We start from the raw sequence: 5,972 nt of genomic DNA, 5'->3' as shown, positions 1-5,972 counted from the left end.
GTGATGAGAATTGGATTGTGATGACAATTGGATAGTATGGCTCTGGGATTGCTTTCTCGCAGGGAGTCGAGAAAGGATCTCTGGCCGAGGTTGATAACACTACTACTACTTTACTTTATGCTACTCTATTCCCTCCTGGTGCTGCAAGATGGTGGTTTCCAGAAGATGCTAGTCTTCGATAGGACTAGGCCTTCTCTCTATTCTGGCATTTCTGCAGCCCAGTCCACATATACAGCCTTCCTTTGATAATGTTGCATATGTAGTGTAGATCCTTGCTTGCGAGTACTTTGGATGAGTACTCACGGTTGCTTTGCTCCCTCTTTTTCCCCTTTTCCATTCTTCTCGGATGACGCAACCAGATGACGGAGTCCAGGAGCCAGGTGACACCTTTGACGACTGCTACTACCCCGAGGGTGCATACTACCACGTGACGGAGACCGCTGATGACCAGGAGTACTTAGGAGGCTCCCAGGCAGGAGGCCTTGCCTTTTCGATCGATGTTGCTTTTGTGCTAGCCTTCTTAAGGCAAACTTGTCTAACTTATGGCTGTACTTAGATATTGTTGCTTCCGTTGACTCTTGTGTATTCGAGCTTATGTATTCGAGCCCTCGAGGCCCCTGGCTTGTAATATAAAGCTTGTATTATTTTAATTCGTGTCTAGAGTTGTGTTGTGATATCTTACCGTGAGTCCTTGATCTTGATCATACACATTTGCCTGTATGATTAGTGTACGATTGAATCTAGGGTGTCACATTTGTGAAAGACCTATGAGGCGTCTCGATCTATCCCTATAGATCTTGATGCCTAGTATGTAAGCAGCTTCTCCAAGGTCCTTCATTGAAAAACACTTATTCAAGTAGGCCTTAATGCTGTCCAAAAGTTCTATATCATTTCCCATCAAAAGTATGTCATCTACATATAATATGAGAAATACTACAGAGCTCCCACTCACTTTCTTGTAAACACAGGCTTCTCCATAAGTCTGCATAAACCCAAACGCTTTGATCATCTCATCAAAGCGAATGTTCCAACTCCGAGATGCTTGCACCAGCCCATAAATGGATCACTGGAGTTTGCATACCTTGTTAGCATTCTCAGGGTCGACAAAACCTTCTGGCTGCATTATATACAGTTCTTCCTTAAGATGGCCGTCAAGGAATGCCGTTTTGACGTCCATTTGCCATATCTCATAATCATAGTATGCGGCAATTGCTAACATGATTTGGACGGACTTTAGCTTAGCTACGGGAGAGAATGTCTCATCGTAGTCAACCCCTTGAACTTGTCGATAACCCTTAGCGACAAGTCGAGCTTTATAGATGGTAGCATTACCATCCGCGACCGTCTTCTTCTTAAAGATCCATTTCTTTTCTATCGCTCGCCGATCATCGGGCAAGTCTGTCAAAGTCCATACTTCATTTTCATACATGGATCCTATCTCGGATTGCATGGCTTCAAGCCATTTGTTGGAATCCGGGCCCGCTATCGCTTCTTCATAGTTCGAAGGTTCACCGTTGTCTAACAACATGATTTCCAGGACAGGGTTGCCATACCACTCTGGTGTGGAATGTGTCCTTGTGGACCTATGAAGTTCAGTAGTAACTTGATCCGAAGTACCTTGATCATCATCATTAACTTCCTCTTCAGTTGGTGCTGGCACCACAGGAACATCTTCCTGAGCTGTGCTACTTACCGGTTCAAGAGGTAGTACTTCATCAAGTTCCACTTTCCTCCCACTTACTTCTTTCAAAAGAAACTCTTTCTCCAGAAAGGACCCGTTCTTGGCAACAAAAATATTGCCTTCGGATCTAAGGTAGAAGGTATACCCAATGGTTTCCTTAGGGTATCCTATGAAGATGCATTTTTTCGACTTGGGTTCGAGCTTTTCAGGTTGGAGTTTCTTGAAATAAGTATCGCATCCTCGAACTTTTAGAAACGACAGCTTAGGTTTCTTCCCAAACCATAATTTATACGGTGTCGTCTCAACGGATTTAGACGGTGCCCTATTTAAAGTGAATGTAGTTGTCTCTAGAGCGTATCCCCAAAATGATAGCGGTAAATCGGTAAGAGACATCATAGATCGCACCATATCCAATAAAGTGCGATTACGACATTCGGACACACCATTACGCTGAGGTGTTCCAGGCGGCGTGAGTTGTGAAACGATTCCACATTTCCTTAAGTGCGTACCAAATTCGTGACTTAAATATTCTCCTCCATGATCTGATCGTAAGAACTTTATCTTTCGGTCACGTTGATTCTCTACCTCATTCTGAAATTCTTTGAACTTTTCAAAGGTCTCGGACTTGTGTTTCATCAAGTATACATACCCATATCTACTCAAGTCGTCAGTGAGAGTGAGAACATAATGATATCCTCCGCGAGCCTCAACGCTCATTGGACCGCACACATTAGTATGTATGATTTCCAATAAGTTGGTTGCTCGCTCCATTGTTTCGGAGAACGGAGTCTTGGTCATTTTGCTCATGAGGCATGGTTGGCATGTGTCAAATGATTCATAATCGAGAGACTCTAAAAGTCCATCATCATGGAGCTTCTTCATGCGCTTGACACCAATGTGACCAAGGCGGCAGTGCCACAAGTATGTGGGACTATCGTTATCAACTTTACATCTTTTGGTATTCACACTATGAATATGTGTAACATCACGTTCGATATTCATTAAGAATAAACCATTGACCATCGGGGCATGACCATAAAACATATATCTCATATAAATAGAACAACCATTATTCTCGGATTTAAATGAGTAGCCATCTCGTATTAAACAAGATCCAGATACAATGTTCATGCTCAAAGCTGGCACTAAATAACAATTATTGAGGTTTAAAACTAACCCCGTAGGTAAATGTAGAGGTAGCATGCCGACGGCGATCACATCGACCTTGGAACCATTCCCGACGCGCATCGTCACCTCGTCCTTCGCCAGTCTCCACTTATTCCGCAGCTCCTGCTTTGAGTTACAAATATGAGCAACCACATCGGTATCAAATACCCAGGAGCTACTACGAGTGCTGGTAAGGTACACATCAATAACATGTATATCACATATACCTTTGGTGTTGCCGGCCTTCTTATCCGCTAAGTACTTGGGGCAGTTCCGCTTCCAGTGACCACTTCCCTTGCAATAAAAGCACTCAGTCTCAGGCTTGGGTCCATTCTTTGGCTTCTTCCCGGCAACTGGCTTACCGGGTGCGGTAACTCCCTTGCCGTCCTTTTTGAAGTTCTGCTTACCCTTGCCTTTATTGAACTTAGTGGTTTTATTCACCATCAACACTTGATGTTCCTTCTTGATCTCTACCTCTGCTGATTTCAGCATTGAATATACCTCAAGAATGGCCTTTTCCATTCCCTGCATATTGAAGTTCATCACAAAGCTCTTGTAGCTCGGTGGAAGCGACTGAGGGGTTCTGTCAATAACCGCGTCATCTGGGGGATTAACTCCCAGCTGAGTCAAGCGGTTGTGCAACCCAGACATTTTGAGTATGTGCTCACTGACAGAACTATTCTCCTCCATCTTACAACTGAAGAACTTGTCGGAGACTTCATATCTCTCATCCCGGGCATGAGCTTGGAAAACCATTTTCAGCTCTTCGAACATCTCATATGCTCCGTGTTGCTCAAAACGCTTTTGGAGCCCCGGTTCTAAGCTGTAAAGCATGCCGCATTGAACGAGGGAGTAATCATCAGCACGAGACTGCCAAGTGTTCATAATGTCTTGGTTCTCTGGGATGGGTGCTTCACCTAGCGGTTCTTCTAAGACATAATCTTTCTTTGCAGCTATGAGGATGATGCTCAGGTTCCGGACCCAGTCCGTATAGTTGCTGCCATCATCTTTCAGCTTGGTTTTCTCTAGGAACGCGTTGAAGTTGAGGGCAACATTAGCGTGGGCCATTTGATCTACAAGACATATTGTAAAGATTTTAGACTAAGTTCATGATAATTAAGTTCATCTAATAAAATTATTCAATGAACTCCCACTCAGACAGACATCCCTCTAGTCATCTAAGTGAAACATGATCCGAGTCAACTAGGCCGTGTCTGATCATCACGTGACGGACTAGTCGACATCGGTGAACATCTTCATGTTGATCATATCTTCTATACAACTCATGCTCGACCTTTCGGTCTTCCGTGTTCCGAGGCCATGTCTGTACATGCTAGGCTCGTCAGGTCAACCAAAGTGTATTGCGTGTGTAAATCTGGCTTACACCCGTTGTATTTGAATTTTAGGATCTATCACACCCGATCATCACATGGTGCTTCGAAACAATGAACCTTCACAACGGTGCATAGTTAGGGGGAACACTTTCTTGAAATTATTGTGAGGGATCATATTATTTAAGCTACTATCGTTCTAAGCAAATAAGATGTAAAACATGATAAACATCACATGCAATCAAATAGTGACATGATATGGCCAATATCATATAGCTCCTTTGATCTCCATCTTCGGGGCGCCATGATCATCTTCGTCACCGGCATGACACCATGATCTCCATCATCATGATCTCCACCATCGTGTCTCCATGAAGTTGCTCGCCAACTATTACTTCTACCACTATGGCTAACGGTTTAGCAATAAAATAAGTAATTACATGGCGTTTAAGCATTGAGACGTAGGTCATACAATAATTAAGACAACTCCTATGGCTCCTGCCGGTTGTCATACTCATCGACATGCAAGTCGTGATTCCTGTTACAAGAACATGATCTCATACATCACATATATATCTGTGACGCCCGGATAATCAAGCTACAGTAAACCTATGCTAATGATGCCACGTCACCTCGATTACTGTTGCTAATCTCCCGTTAGTTCGAAACCAGTTCGAATTCAAATTCAAAATCAAGCAAACAATAAAAAATTCAAATGTTAAAACTAAAATGTTCGGAGTGAGCCAAATAATGCATAGGTAATTATGGTGGAGAAACCCTACATCTTTAGAGGTGTTTGAATGTCCGAACATAAATAAACACTAGCCGGAACAATTAATTAAATGCCCTTTTCAATTAATAAAATATTAGGCTAATTTATTTAGATGCCCTGAGTTACGTGGCAGTAGTATATTTGTTTAGGCTGATATAGGAACCAGTTAGGTATTTATTTCAAACTAAATGAAAACTTAAACAAAGAAAAATGGAAACAAAAAAAAAACCATGGCCAACCGAGCCGCGACCTAGCCGGCCGGCCCACCGGCCCACCTGCGCCCCTTGGCCTATATGGCCTGCCGTGCCCAAATCCTAGCCCGACCGACACCTGCAACCCCCACTCGCACCCACTCCTTCCCCCTCGTCCCACTCCTCCCTCTTGTCCTTCCCCGATCTAGATCGGGGCAACCCCCGATCCCATCGCCCCATCAGCGCCTCACGCCCGAACCTCCCCCTCGCAGCCTTTCTCCCTCTGTTCCCTCCTGCTTCGCCCATCGTCGCCCCTGCTGCCCTCACCGACGACCTGCTTGCCTCCCTGTCCGGCCTCGACCGGTGCCCGCCTCCGCCACCACTGTCGCGCCGGCGTCGTCGCGTCCGCCGTGTCTCCCCGCGGCCCCGACGAGCACGCGTGCGCCCGGGGGCTGCCGTCGCCGCCACACAGCTTCTCCGTCGTCCTCGCACCGCGCCTCCCCAAGCCTCTACTCTGCCTCACGCCTGCCGGCCCATCCGGCCGCCGGACCTCACCGGCAGGGTCCATCCAGCCTCCTCGAGCCCTCCTCTGCAACGATGTGAGCATCCGGCTCCCCCCTGGCCTCTCCCCTCTCCTCCCTGTGCCCTCCAGCGCCAGTTGCTGCTAGCTCCGCCGTAGTCGTCGCCTTCCATCGCCCCCGACGATGTTTCGGCCGCTCCTAGCTCCAGACGACGGCACAGCTCGACGCAGCGCATCACGCTTGCCCTTTTGACGCCCGGGTTAGCCCTTTTGGTCACCGGAGCCGCCGGCTCCGCGCGCGCGCCGTCCT

The sequence above is a fragment of the Triticum dicoccoides genome, chromosome 5B (genome assembly GCF_002162155.2).
Source record: "Triticum dicoccoides isolate Atlit2015 ecotype Zavitan chromosome 5B, WEW_v2.0, whole genome shotgun sequence".
Lineage (NCBI taxonomy): Eukaryota > Viridiplantae > Streptophyta > Magnoliopsida > Poales > Poaceae > Triticum > Triticum dicoccoides.
Note: the sequence above shows the minus strand (reverse complement) of the source record.